This window comes from Tamandua tetradactyla, chromosome X (genome assembly GCF_023851605.1).
Source record: "Tamandua tetradactyla isolate mTamTet1 chromosome X, mTamTet1.pri, whole genome shotgun sequence".
Lineage (NCBI taxonomy): Eukaryota > Metazoa > Chordata > Mammalia > Pilosa > Myrmecophagidae > Tamandua > Tamandua tetradactyla.
The window spans coordinates 120,985,054-121,004,403 of NC_135353.1; positions in this window are offsets into that span (position 1 = coordinate 120,985,054).

Genomic DNA, 19,350 nt, shown 5'->3' on the forward strand with positions numbered 1-19,350 from the left:
CACTAAGATTTGGTTTTTAATTGAAGTTCAATCGAACAACAAATTTTTCAGTAGAATAAAATACAATAGATGACATTTAATTTGGTGGGTCTCAAATAGCACTGTTTTTTTTTTTTTTAAATTTATTTATTAATTAAAAATTAAGAAACCAAATAAAACATCAACGTATATAATCAGTAATTCACAATATCATCACTTAGTTGCATATTCATCATTTCTTAGAACATTTGCATTAATTCAGAAAAAGAAATAAAAAGGCAATAGAAAAAGAAATAAAACGAATACAGGAAAGAAAAAAAAAGATTATACCTACCATACCCCTTATCCCTCGCTTTCATTGATCACTAGCATTTCAAACTAAATTTATTTTAGCATTTGTTCCCCCTATTTCTTATTTTGATTCCATATGTTCTACTCATCTGTTGACAAGGTACATAAAGGGAGCATCAGACACAAGGTTTTCACAATCAGTCACATTGTGACAGCTATATCATTATTCAATCATCCTCAAGAAACTATGTTTTTTTTATTTTTAACTTTTTATTGTATAGTGCAACATATATACAAAGCAAAGAAATAAAAAAGCAATAGTTTTCAAAGCACTCTTCCACAAGTAGTTACAGGACAGATCTCAGAGTTTGTCACAGGCTACCAGACGATCCTCTCACATTTTTCCTTCTAGCTGTTCCAGAACATAGGAGGCTAGAGGATTTAAATATTTTTTTTATCATCACAATTGACATTTTTTCCTTCTTTTTTGTGAAAAATAACATATATACAAAAAAAGCTATACATTTCAAAGCACAGCACCACTATTAGTTGTAGAACATATTTCAGAGTTTGACATGGGTTACAATTTCACAACTTTAGGTTTTTACTTCTAGTTACTCTAAAATACTGAAGACTAAAAGAGATATCAGTTTAATGATTCAGTATTCATATTCATTTGTTAAATTCTATCTAACTCCACTATCACCTTTGATCTCTCCATCTCTCTCTTTGGGGTTGTTTGGACTACGGCAATTCTAAATTTTTCATATTGGAAGGGGCTGTCACTAATACGGGGTAGGGAGATGGAACTATCTGATGTTCTGGAGACGCGGAGCTAGGTTTCAGGACTTATCTGGACCAGGGCCCCACCTGGAGGTTGTAAGTTTCTGGAAAGTTACTCTAGTGCAAGGAACCCTTCTGGAACCTTATATATTGCCCTAAGTGTTCTTTAGGATTGGCTGGAATGGTCCTGGTTGGGGGTTGGCAGGTTATGATAGGTAGCAAGGTCTAACTGAAGCTTGAATAAGAGCAGCCTCCAGAGTAGCCTCTCAACACTATTTGAACTCTCTCTGCCACTGATACTTTATTAGTTACATTTCGTTTCCTTGTTTTGGTCAGGATGGAACTGTTGATCCCACAGTGCCAGGTCTGGATTCATCCCTTGGAGTCCTCTCTCACGTCGCCAGGGAGATTTTCATCCTTGGATGTCATGTCCCACGTAGGGGAGAAGGCAATGATTTCCTTTTGCAAAGTTGGGCTTAGAGAGAGTGAGGCCACATCTGAGCAAAAACAGAGGTCCTCCAGAAGTAACTCTTAGGCATGCCTATAGGTAGCCTAAGCTTCTATGCTACCTACATAAGCTTCACAAGAGTAGCCTCATGATCAAGGACATGGCCTATTGATTTGGGTGTCCCTAAAGTTTGACACAGTATCAGGGGATTCCCAGGTGGTAAGTTTCCATATTCTTTCTCCCCTCCCTCAGGGGACTTTGCCAATACTTTTTATCTGCTTAATGTGGTCTAGGATTTTTCCAGGCATTACAATAATCTATACAGTATTAAAGGACCTCTTTCTTATTCTAGGCTCCCTGTGTTTCAACTGTGCAAATGACTATACAGATAGGTTGAGTTAGATTATGCACTACAGAAAATTTCACTTCCAGTTGGTTCTAGTTTGCTAGCTGCCAGAATGCAATATACCAGAAATGGAACAGCTTTTAAAAGGGAGAATTTAATAAGTTGCAAGTTTACAGTTCTAAGGCCGAGAAAATGTCCCAATTAAAGCAAGTCTAAGGAAAGGTCCAATCTAAGGCATCCAGGGAAAGATACCTTGATTCAAGAAGGCTGAGGAAGTTCAGGGTTTCTCTCTCAAGTGGAAAGGCACACGGTGAACACAGTCAGAGTTTCTCTCTCATCTGGAAAGGCATGTGGGATACACAGCGTCATCTATTCACTTTCTCTCCTGTTTCATGAAACTCCCTGGGAGGCATTTTCCTTCTTCATCTCCAAAGGCTGGCTGGTGGACTCTGCTTCTCGTAGCTATGTCATTCTTTGCTCTCTCTGAATCTCCTGGCTTTCTCTCTTGTTGTTCTCTCTTTTTTTGAGCTTACAATCTGAGGTTTAATTAATTAATTAATTTATTAAACAGAACAACATACAAGCACAAACGTTCTTACCACATGTTGTTGTTCCCTTTTATAGGATTCCAGTAAACTAATCAACACGCATGTGGAATAGGTAGAGACACATCTCCACCTAATTAAGTTTAATACCCATACTTGATTGAGTCACATCTCCAGGAAAATGATCTAATTACAGTTTCAAACATACAGTACTGAACAGGGATTAGAAGAAATGGCTGCCTTTACAAAACGGGATTAGGATTAAAACATGGCTTTTCCGGGGAGAAATTCAACTTCCCCAAGTTGAATTCTTGATATTCTCACAAGCAGTGTGGACAACCAAAGCTATAGGCTGAGCCCCCAGTCTTGGGGTTTGTTCATAAATAGGTCACGTCTACTTAAAATTTAGGCCTAAGAGTCACCCCCAAGAGAGCCTCTTTTTAATTATTTATTTATTTAAAAAAATTTTAATTTATTAATTAAAAAAATTAACAACAAACAAACAAAACATTAAGATATCATTCCATTCTACATATATAATCAGTAATTCTTAATATCATCACATAGTTGCATATTCATCATTTCTTAGAACATTTGCATCGATTTAGAAAAAGAAATAAAACGATAATAGAGAAAAAAAAGATTATACATACCATACCCCTTACCCCTCGCTTTCATTTATCACTAGCATTTCAAACTAAATTTATTTTAACATTTGTTCCCCCTATTATTTCTTTTTATTCCATATCTTCTACTCTTCTGTTAATATGGTAGATAAAAGGAGCATCAGACACAAGGTTTTCACAATCACACAGTCACATTGTGAAAGCTATATCATTGTTCAATCATCATCAAGAAACATGGCTACTGGAACACAGCTCTACATTTTCAGGCAGTTCACTCTAGCCTCTCCACTACATCTTGAACAACAAGGTGATATCTACTTAATGTGTAAAAATAACCTCCAGGATAACCTCTCGACTCTGTTTGGAATCTCTCAGCCATTGACACTTAGTCTCATTTCACTCTTCCCCCCTTTTGGTCGAGAAGTTTCTCTCAATCCCTTGATGTTAATTCTCAGCTCATTCTAGGGTTTTTCTCAATCCCTTGATGCTGAGTCTAAGAGAGCCTCTTTTGTTGCTCCGATGTGGCCTCCTCTTAACTCTTGTCCCTCCCCTCATTATTCACCTCTGCTGTTGCTGTGGTAGTGCTGATGGTTTCCTTTTGAACATAGCTCACAGCATGCAACAGCATTTTCCCCCCTGTACCCAGGACTTAAATACTCTTTATACAAGATTCATACTTTGAAGTAATTCTTACAAGGACTCATTCATATTTCTAGCGTGAGCCAGTGGAACACATAGGTCTATACAACCCCTTTCAATCTTGTTCATCTTCAATATGGTAATATTACTTCTAGACCTACTAGAGAATTGTCTTTGCGCCTATCTATTCCCTTACATTGGAGTTCAACCTCATTAGCTAACGGTTCACCCATCTCTAGCTTCTATGTACCTCTAAGTCCCCTATATTCTGTATTATAAGCCTCTGATTATACCTTTATGCTGGTCATAAAAGTGGACTCATACAGTATTTATCCATTTGTGTCTGACTAACTTCACTCAGCATTATGTCCTCAAGGCTCATCCATCTTGTCATGTGCTTCAGGACATCATTTTGTCTTACTGCTGCATAATATTCCATTGTATGTATATACCACGTTTTGTTGATCCACTTATCTGTTGATGGGCATTTGGTTTGTTTCCGTCTTTTGGCGATTGTGAATAATGTTGCTATGAACATCGGTGTGCAAATGTCTGTTTGTGTCGTTGCTTTCAGCTCTTCTGGGTATATACCAAGTGGTGCTTGTTATATCTTCATGGTGAATTGACCCTTTAATTAGTATATAGTGTCCTTCTTTGTCTCTTATAATGTCTTTACATTTAAAGTGTATTTTGTCCGATATTAGTATAGCTACTTACGCTTTCTTTTGGTTACAACTTGCATGGAAAATCTTTTTCCATCCTTTTACTTGCAATCTATTTGTATCCTTGTATCTAAAATGAGTCTCTTGTAAGCAGCATACAGCTGGATTATGTTTCTTAATCCTTTCTGCCAAACTGTATCTTTTAATTGGTAAATTTAGTCCGTTAACATTCAAAGTTATTACTGAAAAGGCGTTTTTTGATTCCACCATCTTATCTTTTTTCTTTTATTTGTCAAATCTATATATTCTTTTCCCTCTTTCTTTTTGTACTCTTCAATTCTGTGCCGTCCTCCAGATGTCCCTCTCCTGTCTTTTTTTTTTTCAGCTGGCAGAACTCCTTTTAGTATTTCTCATAGGGCTGGTTTCTTGTTGACAAAATCTTTCAGGACTTCTTTGTCTGTGAAAACTTTAATCTCTCCCTGTTTTTTTTTTTTTTTTTTTTTTGCAGGGTTTTTTTTTTTTTTTTTCAAGCATGGACAGGCACCGGGAATCGAACCCGGGTCTCCAGCATGGCAGGCGAGAACTCTGCCTGCTGAGCCACCATGGCCTGGCCATCTCCCTCAATTTTGAAGGAAAATTTGGCAGGGTAGAGAATTCTTGGTTGGAAATCTTTCTCTTTCAGGATCTTAAGTATATCATACCACTGCCTTCTCAAGCTTATGGTGCTGGTTAAGTAGTCTGAACTCAGTCTTATTTGATTTCCCTTGTTCAGTCTTATTTGATTTCCCTTGTATATAGTAGATTGTTTTCCTCTTGCCACTTTCAGGATTTTCTGCTTCTCTTCAACATTTCACAGGCTGATTAGTGTTTGTGTTTGTATATTGTTATGCTGAATTAAAAAAAATAAAAAATATTTAGTAGATTGAAATGTTAGTGATCAATGAAACGGAAGGGTATGGGGTATGGTATGTATGAATTTCATATTGTTTTTGTTTTATTTCTCTTTCTGAATTGATGCACATTTTCTAAGAATTGATCATGATGATGAATACACAACAATATGATGATATTGTGAGTTATTAATTATATATCAAGAATGGAATGATCATATGGTAAGAATGTTTGTGTTTGTGTGTTGTTATGTTAAATAAATAAATAAATGGAAATAAAAAAACTCATTAAAATATTCATTTCTCTGTTGAGGGGCACTTGAATTGCTTCCACCATTTGGCTATTCACCATTTGTGAATAATGTTTCTATGAACATTGGTGTGCTACCAAACTGATTTCATTAACCTCTTTTAGATTATAAACACTGGAAAAGGGAAGCTGCTTAGGTATAGGTAATTCACTTTTATATTTTCCACTCAATTCCATTTGGTTCTGTGATATTTTAATTTTAAAATACTGCTATTTGACCATTGTATATTTTGGATGGACTGTATGGTGCATGAAGATTATCTTAATAAAAATAATTTTTTAAAATACTGCTATTTGAGCTACGGTCCATAGTCAACAGTAACATTGTAATATGCTTCAACTAAATGTAACAAAGGCATTATGTCAAAACTAGATGTCTCTCACACCCTACACAAAAATTAACTCAAAATGGATCAAAGACCTAAACATTAGATCTAAGACCATAAAATTGTTAGAATAAAATGTAGGGAAATATTTTATAAATCTTATAATAGGAGGCAGTTTCCTAGACCTTACACCCAAAGTATGAGCTTGAAGAAAGAAAGAAAGAAATGGGAACTCTTCAAAATTAAACACTTTTGCGCATCAAAGAACTTCATCAAGAAAATGAAACAACAGCCTACACAATGGGAAACAATATTTGGAAATGACATATCAGAAAAAGGTCTAGTATCCAGAATATATAAAGAAATTGTTCAACTCAACAACGAAAAGACAGCCAATCCAATTACAAAATGGGCAAAAAACTTGAACAGACACTTCTCAGAAGAGGAAATACAAATAGCCAAAAGGCACATGAAAAGGTGCACAACCTTCCTGGTTATTAGGGAAATGCAAATCAAATATCATCTCATAGCCACCAGACTGGCCATTATCAATAAAACAGAAAACAACAAATGCTGGAGAGGATGTGGAGAAAGAGGCACACTTATCCATGGTTGATGGGAATGTCAAATGGTACAATCACTGTGGAAGGCAGTTTGGCGGTTCCTCAAAAAGCTGAACATAGAATTGCCATATGACCTGGCAATAGCATTGCTAGGTATCTACTCAGAGGACACAAGGGCAAGGACACAAATGGACATTGGCACACCAATATTTATAGCAGCATTATTTACAATTGCGAAGAGATAGAAACAGCCCAAATGTCCATCAACAAATGAGTGGCTAAACAAGCTGTGGTATATACATATGATGTAATATTATGCAGCTGTAAGACAGAATAAAGTTATGAAGTATGTATCAACATGGATGGACCTTAAGGACATTATGCTGAGTGAGATTAGCCAGAAACAAAAGGACAAATATTGTACAGTCTCACTGATATGAACTGACATTACTGAATAAACGTGGAGAATGTCATTGGTAACAGAGACCACCAGGAGATAGAAATAGGGTAAAATATTGGGTAATTGGCGCTAAATGGATACAGATTGTACAATGGGACTGATTGTAAAAACTCAGAAATGGACAGCACACTACTACCTAACTGTAATACAATTATGTTAGAACACTGAATGAAGCTGCATGTGAGAATGATATAAGAGGGAGGGCTGGGGGCATAAATAAAATCAGAAAAAAAGATAGACAATAAAGGCCGACATGGTATAATCTAGGAATACCTAGAGTGTATAATGATAGTGGCTAAATGTACAAATTTAAAAATGTTTTTGCATGAGGAAGAACACAGGAATGTCATTACTGCAGGGTTTTGAAGATAGATGGTAATTAATATTTTAAAACTTTAACTTAAGTATTAGATTAAAGCAAAAACATTTATATGGTACAAACTTTATATTTTGACTAGTGCACTTCCAAATATAACTTATGTGGACAGCTTAATTGAACACCATAAGTACATGGAACCTTGAGTAGAGTGTGAGATTTTGTAGGTTGTCCAGAGTGATGCCCCGATATGTCCCAGAGTGATTTGAACAGTGAATAAAAAAGTATTTTCAAAGTCCCCTTGGGAGAATGGTGAGAAAGGGGGAAAATTCAACTTCCCCAAGTGGAGAATTCTTGATATTCTCACAAGCAGTGCGGACAACCAAAGCTATAGGCTGACCCCCCAGTCTTGGGGTTTGTTCATAGGAAACTTAACCCCACAAAGGATAGGTCAAGGGTACTTAAAATTAGGCTTAAGAGTCGCCCCCAAGAGACCCTCTTTTGTTGCTCAGATGTGGCCTCTCTCTCCAGCCAACACAACAAGCAAACTTACCACCCTCCCCCTGTCTATGTGGGACATGACTCCCAGGGGTGTGGACCTTCCTGGCAATGTGGGACATAAATCCTAGAATGAGCTGGGACTCAGTATCAAGGGATTGAGAAAACCTTCTCTGCCAAAAGGGGGAAGAGAGAAATGAGACAAAATAAAGTGTCAATGGCTGATGCATTTCAGAGTCAAGAGATTATCCTGGAGGTTATTTTTATGTATTATATAGATATCACCTTTTTAGTAAAGGTATAATGGAGAGACTGGGGAGAAGTGCCTGAAACTATAGAGCTGTGTTCCAGTAGCCATGTTTCTTGAAGATGATTGTATAATGATATAGCTTTCACAATGTGACTGTGTGATTGTGAAAACCTTGTGTCTGATGCTCCTTTTATCTACCTATGGACAGATGAGTAAAACTTATGGAATAAAAATAAATAATAGGGGGAACAAATGTTAAAATAAATTTAGATTGAAATGCTAGTGATTAATGAAAGGGAGGGGTAAGGGGTATGGCATGTATGAATTTTTTTCTGTTGTTTTTTATTTCTTTTTCTGAATTGATGCAAATGTTCTAAGAAATGATCATGATGATGAATATGCAACTATGTGATGATATTGTGAATCACTGATTATTTATGTTGAACAGAATGAGCATAGTTAAGAATGTTTGTGTTTGTTACTATATATTTTTTTAATTTAGAAATTAATTAAAAAATGCAAATGAAAAAAAAACTTTGAAAGCCCCTGACTAAATCTATTCTTTCTTACTTCCTCCCATGCCTTACCATTTGGATCCTGAATAACCTGAGGCTCTGAGAAGGAAAGTGACTCGCTTAAGAACTCACAACAGAGGGAGGGGATACTCATTTACTGTGCTTTCCTGCCCCTTGCGGAGGTAGGAGCTCTTACTTCAGCTACATTCTCTGTAGGGTTGTTGAGCCAGGAAAGCATGACGATGGAAAGGATGAACAGCAGGAACCCAAAGAAGGCCTTGGAGGAAATCCTGGGAAGAAAGGGTCAGTGGGAAGAGGGGGTGTGAAGACCAGCAGTAGATGATCTCCAAACATAAGGTGAGCAATGGGGAGACCCGTACCCTCTTCTCCATATCCCACCCCACCCAAGTCAGCTCCCAGTCCAATCTTGTTCATCCTCTGGGTACTCCTCCCACTCAGGCTCTAGGTCCAGTCGATGAACTTAGCCTTGATGTGAACGTTGAGAAGACACAAAGGCCTGCTTGTCCACTGCAAGCCCCAATAAATCTGCCATGTACAATGCGGAGTAGCTGGTGAAGACTGTGAAGTACATCACATGGGTTGGCAGGTATGTAAGTGAACCGAGGTGAGTTGGCCATCGTGGAGAGGGGGATTAGGAAGGAGATGACCCAGGGAGAGGCCAAGGGCAACCCAGGCCCTAATATAGCTGGGTGCTCAAATGTGGAAATGAAGAATGACCCAGTCAAATGTGCCCTATATCCTTAGATGGGGGCTTGGTGGAAATACTTAAAAGAGGTGAAGATTTAAAAGGGGGTTAAATCCAGGAAAGCTGGCAGGGAAAGAGCTAGGCTTACATCTGTGAATGGTGGGATTTAAGAGGGAGATTGGCTTAAATCAAAGAATGGGGGCACAGCCAAGAAGGCAATAGCTGAAATAAACTAATGTGGGCAGACCTGGGAAAGAGAATGCCTTAAATCCCTGAATGAAGGGGGCAATTAAGAGGGAGAATAGTTTTAAATTCTAGGGGCTTAGAAGGATATTGGCTCAAATAACTTCTTGGGGCATGGCTATAAGAGTTATGCTTAAAGGCAGGAATGGAATGGGGCTGAAACAGGCATTGACTTAAATTCATGAACTGGGTGAACCTGAGGGTTAATTGGCTTAAAATTATGACTGCGTTAGGGCTAAAAGGATTTTGGTGTAAATTTATGTACGTGATGGGTCTTGAAAGGGGATTGGCCCAAGACATCTGATAGTAATCAATATTGATTATGTTGGAGTGAGATTAAGAGAGGATTGGTTTAAATTCATGAATTGGATGGGGTTATAGGGAGGATTATTTAATGGTAAAAAATCAACAACAACAAAATGAATGCTTTTCTGTAAGATCAGGAACAAGAAAAGCATCTTCTATTCAACATTGAACTGGAGGTTCTAACCAGAGCAATAAGGCAAGAAAAAGAAATAAATGACATACTAGATGGGAAAGAAAGAAGTAAAACTCTTTCTTGGCACGGGACATGATCATCTATGGGGAAAATTAGACTGAATCTCAAAAAATCTACTAGAACTAAATAAGTTTAGCAAGGTTGCAGATTACAAGATTAATATAGAACAATCACTTGTATTTTATATATTGGCAACAGCCCATTGGGAATTGAAAGAAAAAGTCAATACCATTTACAATAGCATCAAAAACAAAATACTGAGGAATAAATAATGCAAAAGATATGCAAAGACTGTACACTGAAAACTGAAACATTGCTGAGAGACATAAAGGAAGGTCTAAATAAATGGAGAAATATACCATGTGTTCTCGTTTGCTAGCTGCCAAAATGCGATATACCAGAAACAAAATGGCTTTTAAAAAGGGGAATTTAATAAGTTGCTAGCTTACAGTTCTAAGGCTCAGAAAATGTCCCAATTAAAGTAAGTCTATAGAAATGTCCAATCAAAGGTATACATCCAGGGAAAGATAACTTGGTTCAAGAAGGCCAGTGAAGTTCAGGGTTTCTCTCTCATCTGGAAGGGCACATGGTGAGCACAGTATCATCTGCTAGCTTTTTCTCCTGGCTTCCTGTTTCATGAAGCATTTTCCTTCTTCATCTCCTAAGGTGGGTAGCTGGTGGACTCTGCTTTTCGTGGCTATGTCTTTCTATTCTGCTCTCTTTGAATCTCCTTCATTCTCCAAAATGTTTCCTTTTTTATGGGACTTCAGAAACTGATCAAGACCCACCCAAATGGGTGAAGACACATTTCCCTCATTCCAGTTTAATAACCACTCTTGATTGGGTTACATCTCTGGGACATGATCTAATTACAGATTCAAACATACAGTATTGAATAGGGATTATTCTGCCTTTACAAAATGGGATTTAGATTAAAACATGGCTTTTCTAGGGGACATGCATCCTTTCAAACCAGTACACCATGCTTGTGTACTCAATAGTTAAACTCAATAGTTAAAATTCTCCCCAAATTAATTTTCCCCAAATAAATCTTTAGATTCAACAACGCCAATCCCAATAAAAGTCCTAGCAGGGTGTTTTTGTTGTTATTTTATAAAATGAGAAATGGACTATAAAGTTCATATGGAGAGTACTAGGCCAAGATGGTGGCTTAACAATGTGTGCATTTTAGTTTGTCCTTCAGAACAACTACTAAATAACAAGAAACAGTACAGAACAGCTCCTGGGGCCACGTCATTGACCGGACACACAACGTATCCGAGTCTGGACCAGCTGGACTGGCTGCGGGCCCCCCCAGAACTGTGAGTTCCCCAAACCACGGCGGTGGGCGCCCCTCCCCCACAGGCTCAGGTGAAAGGAAAGAGAGGGAAAGGAAAGAGATTTTAACAGCAGCAGGAGCTGAGCCCAACCAAACGCCAATTGCAGAATTAATTAACAAATTCTGACTACAAAAAATAGGCCCCCAGCTCAGATGAACCTGGTCAAAGCAGAGGTCGTTCATTTTTGCACCGGTGCGGCAGGGGTTCTCAGGGGTTCTCAGGCTGCAACTGCCCCAGGCAAAGGCAGAAACAATCTCGTTTGAGGACTTGTCTGCAACCTCTGCCTTCCCCAGGGGAAGGGTGAAGCCCACCTCAGGTGGAATCCCCCCTTCAAGGAATTCAGACCCCAGGGCTTGGAAATTTGAAGCCATTAAAACTAGCCTGTAACCTCTCTCCTCTGTCTCCACCATGGCCCCAGCAGGGAGAGTCTGCCAAAGTTAAAGGTACCGCAACATCTTATGCTGGTAGGACCTTTAGGCAGACAAGCACCACATACTGGGCAGATAAGAAAAACAGAGCCCAGAGACTTCACAGGAAAGCCTTTCAACCTGCTGGAACTCACCTTCAGGGAAAACCGATGCAGGTGACTCTTTCCTCCTGAGAAGAGGCCAGTTTGGTCTGGGAAAATCCGCTGGGGTCTATAATACCTAAGTAAACCCTCCTAAGTGTGGGGGGAGAAATGCACCATACAAGCAGGGCAAGAAACAAGAAGACAAGAACTGGAAAATTCTCTGTTAAACAAAACCTAAGCTAGAGGTCCAGATAAAGCTGAACTGAATGTCAAAGAACAGACAGACAACAATTCATCCAGCAAGAAAACCCTAGGTAAAAGAAGTGAAAGAAATCTCCAGAATAAGCTAATTAAGGTAATTAAATGCCCAGACACCAGCAAAAAATAACAAATCACACTAGGAAAATTGAAGATATGGCCCAGTCAAAGGAACAAATAAACAATTCAAATGAGATACAGGAGCTGAAACTATTAATTCAGAATATACGAACAGATATGGAAAGCCTCATCAAAAACCAAATCAATAATGCTAGTGATCAATGAAAGGGATCAGTAAGGGGTATGGCCTGTAAAATTTTTTTTTCTGTCTGTTATATTTTTCTGTTGTCTTTTTATTTCTTTTTCTGAATTGATGCTAATGTTCTGGGAAATGATCATGATGATGAATATGCAACTATGTGATGATATTGTGAATTGCTGAGTGTATGTGTTGGGAATGTTTGTTTCATGTAATTTTTTTAATTAATAAAAAATTTTAAAAATATTTAAGTGATTTAATTATTAAAAACCATTCATTCTGGGCCACAGTGGCTCAGCAGGCAAGAATGCTTGCCTGCCATGCCTGAGGACCTGGGTTCGAGTCCCAGTGCCTGCCCATGTAAAAAAAAAAAAACACTCATTCTCTGTGTGTCGTAAATGTACAATTGTCAAAAATGTTAGGGTCATTTCAACTGTTTTAAGCTGTATGTTTTTTCTTTATTTTAATTCTGCTTATTTCATGAAAAATATCAATAAATTTCTCAATTAAAAAGTAAAAAAAAAACCAATGAGTTGAGGGAGGATATAAAGAAGGCAAGGAATGACAAAAAGAAGAAATGGAAAGTCTGAAAAAACAAATCACAGAACTTATGGGAATGAAAGGCACAGTAGAGGAGATGGAAAAAACAATGGAAACCTACAATGGTAGATTTCAAGAGGCAGAACATAGGATTAGTGAACTGGAGGACGGAACATCTGAAATTTGACAAGAAAAAGAAAACATAGGGAAAAAATGGAAAAATATGAGCATGGATGCAGGGAATTGAAAGACAATATGAAGCACATGAATATACGTGTTGTGGGTGTCCCAGAAGGCGAAGAGAAGGGAAAAGGAGGAGAAAAACTAATGGAGGAAATTATCACTGAAAATTTCCCAACTCTTATGAAAGACTTAAAATTACAGATCAAAGAAGTGCAGTATACCCCAAAGAGAATAGATCCAAATAGAAGTACTCCAAGACATATACTAATCAGAATGTCAGAGGTCAAAAAGAAAGAGAGAATCTTGAAAGCAGCAAGAGAAAAGCAATCCATCACATACAAGGGAAGCCCAATAAAACTATGCGTAGATTTCTCAGCAGAAACCATGGAGGCAAGAAGACAGTGGTATGATATATTTAAATTATTAAAAGAGAAAAACTGCCAACTAAGAATTCTATATCCAGCAAAATTGTCCTTCAAAAATGAGGGTGAAATTAAAACATTTTCAGACAAAAAAAATCACTGAGAGAATTTGTGACCAAGAGACCAGCTCTGCAAGAAATACTAAAGGGAGCACTAGAGACAGATATGAAAAGACAGAAGAGAGAGGTGTGGAGAAGAGTGTAGAAAGGAAGACTATGAGCAAAGGTAAAAAGGAGGAAAATTAGATGTGACATATAAAATCCATAAGGCAAAATAGTAGAAGAAAGTACTACCTGTGCTGTAATAACACTAAATGTTAATGGATTAAACTCCCCAATCAAAAGAGATAGACTGGCATAATGGATTGAAAAACAGGACCCATATATGTGCTGTCTCTACTCAAAAGACATGAGGGCAAGGACACAAACGGACATTTGCACACCAATATTTATAGCAGCATTATTTACAATTACCAAGAGGTGGAAAGAGCCAAAATGTCCATCAACAGATGGGTGGCTAAATAAACTGTGGCATATACATACGATGGAATATGATGCAGCTGCAAGACAGAATAAAGTTATGAAGTATGTAACAACATGGATGGACCTTAAGGACATTATGCTGAGTGAGATTAGCCAAAAACAAAAGGACAAATACTGTATAGTCTCACTGATATAAACTGACATTAGTGAACAAACTTGGAATATTTCGTTGATAACAGAGACCATGAGGAGATAGAAATAGGGTAAGTTATTGGGTAATTGGAGCTGAAGGGATACAGACTGTGCAACAAGACTGAATATAAAAACTCAGAAATGGACAGCACAATACTACCTAACTGTAATACAATTATGCTAAAACACTGAATGAAGCTGAATGTGAGAATGATCGAGGGAGGAGGGCTGGAGGCATAAATGAAATCACAAAGAAAAATAGACAATAAAAATTGAGATGGTATAATCTACGAATGCCTAGAGTGTATAATGATAGTGACTAAATGTACACATTTTAAAAATGTTTTTGCAGGCGGGTCACGGTGGCTCAGCAGGTAAGAATGCTTGCCTGCCAAGCCCGAGGACCCGGGTTCGATTCCCGGTGCCTGCCCATGTTTAAAAAAAAAATGTTTTTGCATGAGGAAAAACAAAGGATTGTAATTACTGCAGGGTGCTGAAAATTGATGGTAATTAATATTTAAAAATTTCAACTTATGCGTGAGACTAAAGCAAAAAATGTTTATTTGGTACAAAATTTATATTTTGACTACTGCATCTCCTATTATAATTTATGTAGATAGTTGGTTGAACAACATAAGTACATGGAACCTTGAGTAGGACATGAGATTTTGTTGGTTTGTCCAGAGGGATGTTCCAATATATCCCAGAGTGATTTGATCAGTGAGTGGAAAAGTATTTGCAAAGTCCCCTTTGGGGAATGGTGAGAACGGGGGAAAATTCAACCTCCCCAAGTTGAATTCTTGATGTTCTCACAAGCAGTGTGGACAACCAAACCTATAGGCTGATCCCCCAGTCTTGGGGTTTGTTCATAGGAAACTTAACCCCACAAAGGATAGGTCAAGTCTACTTAAAATTAGGCCTAAGAGTCACCCCCAAGAGAGCCTCTTTTATTGTTCAGATGTGGCCTCTCTCTCCAACCAACGCAACAAACGAACTCACCACCCTCCCCCTGTCTACATGGGATATGACTCCCAGGGGTGTGGACCTTCCTGGTAACGTGGGACAGAAATCCTAGAATGAGCTGAGACTCAGCATCAAGGGATTGAGAAAACCTTCTCAACCAAAAGGGGGAAGAGTGAAAGGAGACAAAGTGTCAATGGCTGAGAGATTCCCAACAGAGTCGAGAGGCTATTCTGGAGGTTATTCTTATGCATTAAATATATATCACCTTGTTATTCAAGATGTAATGGAGAGGCTGGAGGGAATTGCCTGAAAATGTTGAGCTGTGTTCTGTAGCCATGTTTCTTGATGATGATTGTATAATGATATAGCTTTCACAATGTGACTGTGTGATTATGAAAACCTTGTGTCTGATGCTTCTTTTATCTACCTTGTCAACAGATGAGTAGAACATATGGAATAAAATTAAATGATAAGGGGAACAAATGTCAAAATAAATTTAGTTTGAAATGCTAGTGATCAATGAGAGGGAGGGGTAAGGGGTATGGTATGTATAATTTTTTTCTGTTTTTGTTCTATTTCTTTTATATTGTCTTTTATTTCTTTTTTCCAAATTGATGCAAATGTTCTAAAAAATGATCATGATGATTAATATGAAACTATGATGATATTGTGAATTACTGATTATATATGTAGAATGGAATGATTATATATTAAGAATGTTTGTGTTTCTTTGTTGTCATATTTTTTAAATTTAAAATTAATAAAAAATTTTAAAAGTTCATATGGAATGCAAAGAACAAAACAACTTTGAAAAATAAGAAAGTTGGAGTACTTATACTATCTAAGTTCTAGCCTTATTACAGAACTACAGTAATCAAGACAGTGTTGTATGCATGACAAAATAGACAAATAGATCAATGGAAAAGGATGAAAACATCCACAAATAGATTCACACATATATGGATAAATGACTTTAACGAAAGGGCAAAGATATTTCAGTGGAGAAAGGAGAGATTTTTCAATCAATGGTGTTGTGAAGGTTGGATGTCCTATGCAAAACAAACAAACAAAATTTGGAACATATCCTGCTCTACAAAAATGATTAATTCTCAGTAAATATTTCAAGGCAAATGAAAATGAAAACACAACATATCAAAACTTATGGGATGCAGCAAAGGCAGTGCTAAGAGGGGAATTTATTGCCCTAAATGCTTATATCAAAAAAGAAGAAAGGGCAAAAATCAAGGAACTAATTGTCCACTTGGAAGAAGTAGAGAAAGAACAGCAAACTAACCCCAAAGCAAGCAAAAGGAATGAAATAACGAAGATCAGAGAGAAATAAAAGAAACTGAGAATGTGGAAACAATTGAGAAAATCAACAAAACCAGAAACTGGTTCTATGAGAAAATCAATAAGATTGATGGACCCTTAGCAAGACTGACAAAAAGAAGAAGAGAGAGGATGCAAATAAATAACATCGGAAATGGAAGAGAAGACATAACCACTGACCCCACAGAAATAAAGGAAGTAATGACAGGATACTATGAACAACTTTATGCTAATAAATACAAATGAGTTAATGCACACACACAAAAATGATTAATTCAAAATACATCATAGACCAAAAATGCAAAACTTAAAACTACAAGATGTCTAGAAGAAAGCATAGTACAAAACCTTTTTACCTTTGGCTTAGGCAAAGATTTCCTAGGTAAGACATCAAAAGCATAAAGAGACAGAAACTGAGAGAGGAAGCCACAGAAACAGAGAAGCCACTGAAGTCAGAAGTTGGAAGCAACAAAACCCAGAAGAGGACAGAGAGACCAGTAGATGTTACCATGTGCCTTGCCATCTGACAGAGGAGTCCAGGCTCTCCTTGCAGCTTCTCTTCAGGAAGAAGGCCTCGGTGTCCTGCAAATCCAGTACCTGAAGTGACTGCCTGTCCCAGCTGGACAAGATGCCACTTCACCCCGTCAATGAGACAAAAACCTTAACTGGCCCGGAAGGTAAGTGGAGCCCTGGATCAAGACAAGTTAGCAGGCCATCGGTTGGTTAGTCTTTGAACTACCAGAACTTGCTTGATATTGGAAGAGAGAAATAGTAGAATAACATGCTAAATTTTCCTGATACAAAGTGCCCACCATCCTTTGGGAAGATTCACTGGCTGTTTATAGAAGGCCTGTGTATATAATATGAAAAAGCTGCTCTCAACTTTCCCGACAACCTTTCAAGAGAAAATTTTTGCCACATCTACATTTTCTAGATGTAAAGATACAAAACATACAAAGAGGTTGCCAACATATGATAAAGTAGAGTGAGAAAATCACATGTCTTATAATGTCCAGTTGTTAGAAAAAAAGTCATGGAAATATCTTCTGGAAATGATTTTGAAATGGAATTTAGACTGCCTCTGGAAGTGACACTGGAAGTGACACACACACATGCTTGTTCTGTGATTTAGAGGACATGCACCAGAATGCTAAGAAGAGGAAGAGGAGAAGGTTCTATGCAGACTGGTCATATTTCGAAGATATTTTTGTATTATAACCATTGTTCTCTGTGTGTATTTTATTCCTCACTTCTCTCTATATAGTTGACAATGCTAAGTACTTTTTGAAATATCTCCTCTTGCCAGATGTTCTAAAGTGCCTGAGAAGGGGTACTAAAAGAAAACATTTTGTAATTATCTTTTTACTAAAATTCATATGAAATATTGTAGGGTTTATTGGAATGGCCAAACCACCTCTCTGTGTAGTGCACATTTTATATACTGATTGGGGAAAGGAGGCAGAAGGAAATGCAAAGGTCTCTTAGCCAGTATGTTTATAATAAGGCAAGATTAACCTTGTCCCTAATTTGGGCATTTTCTTTGTGGGGGCATTTGGTTTTACTTTGCTGTGTATATGGTGTATATAATGGACGAAAACATCCTAATTTATAGCTCGTCTTCTAGATGTTAAAGAGGTTGCCAGTGTATGACAAAAATTGTTAGTAAACTAATACATCTTGTACATTTTGTGTCAAAATTCCTAGAAAAGACTTTTGGGTAAGAATTTGTTCAACCACCTCTAAGCATTACACTTGTATTTGTCCACTGAACTGGTGGTGGTAAAAGGAAGTGAGGAAGGAATCATTTGAGGCCAACGTGGTCAAGTTTAGGAGATACCTCAGATTATAATCATTGGTATGTGTGTGCAGTTTTTTTTAAACAATACTACATATGCAGTGGATAAGTAAGTTCTTATTTGAAATATCTAGTCTTTCTAAATACTTATAAGTGCTTGATGTGTTTAAAGTAGAGATAGTAGGATAACACTGAAAATAGCTTTTTCTTTTATTTAAGCCTACTTAAAATTAGGCCTAAGAGTCAAAATACAGGTAGTATTGTGCTATTCATTTCTGAATCTTTACAATCAGTCCTGTTGCACAATCTGTATTCCTTCAGCACCAGATGCCCAATCTCTACCCTATTTCTATCTCCAGATAACCTGTGTTCTTAACTTAAACCCTCAAAGTTCACTCATTAATGCTAACTCATATTAGTGAGACCATACAGTATTTGTACTTTTGTTTCTGGCTAATTTCACTCAGCATGATGTCCTCAAGATTCATCCACATTGTTACATGCTTCATGACTTTATTCTGTCTTACAGCTGCATAATATTCCATCGTATGTATACACCACAGCTTGTTTAGCCCCTCACCCGTTGATGGACATTTGGCCTGTTTCTATGTCTTGGCAATTGTTAATATTGCTGCTATAAACAATGGTGTGCAATTGTCTGTTTGTGTCCTTGCCTTCAGTTCCTCTGAACAGATATCTAGTCATGGGATTGCTAGACCACATGGCAATTCTATACTTAGCTTCCTGAGGAACCGCCAAACTGCCTTCCAGAGCGGTTGTACCATTTTTAGATTCCCACCAACAGTGGATAAGTGTGCCTCTTTGTCTACATTCTCTTCAGCACTTATCATTTTCTATTTTTTTGATAATGGCCATTATAGTGGCTGTCAGATAATAGCTCATTGTGGTTTTGGTTTGCATTTCCCTAATAGCCAGAGAAGTTGAGCATCTTTTCATGTACCTTTTAGCCATTTGTATTTTGTCTTCTGAAAAGTGTCTGTTCATGTCTTTGGCCCATTTTTATTTTTATTTTTTTATCTTTAAATACAGTTTTATTGAGATACACTTACACACCATACAAACTATCTGGAGTATACAATCACTGGCTTACAGTATCATCACATAGTTTTGCATACATCCCCATGATCAATTTTGGAACATTTTCATTACTCCAGAAAGGA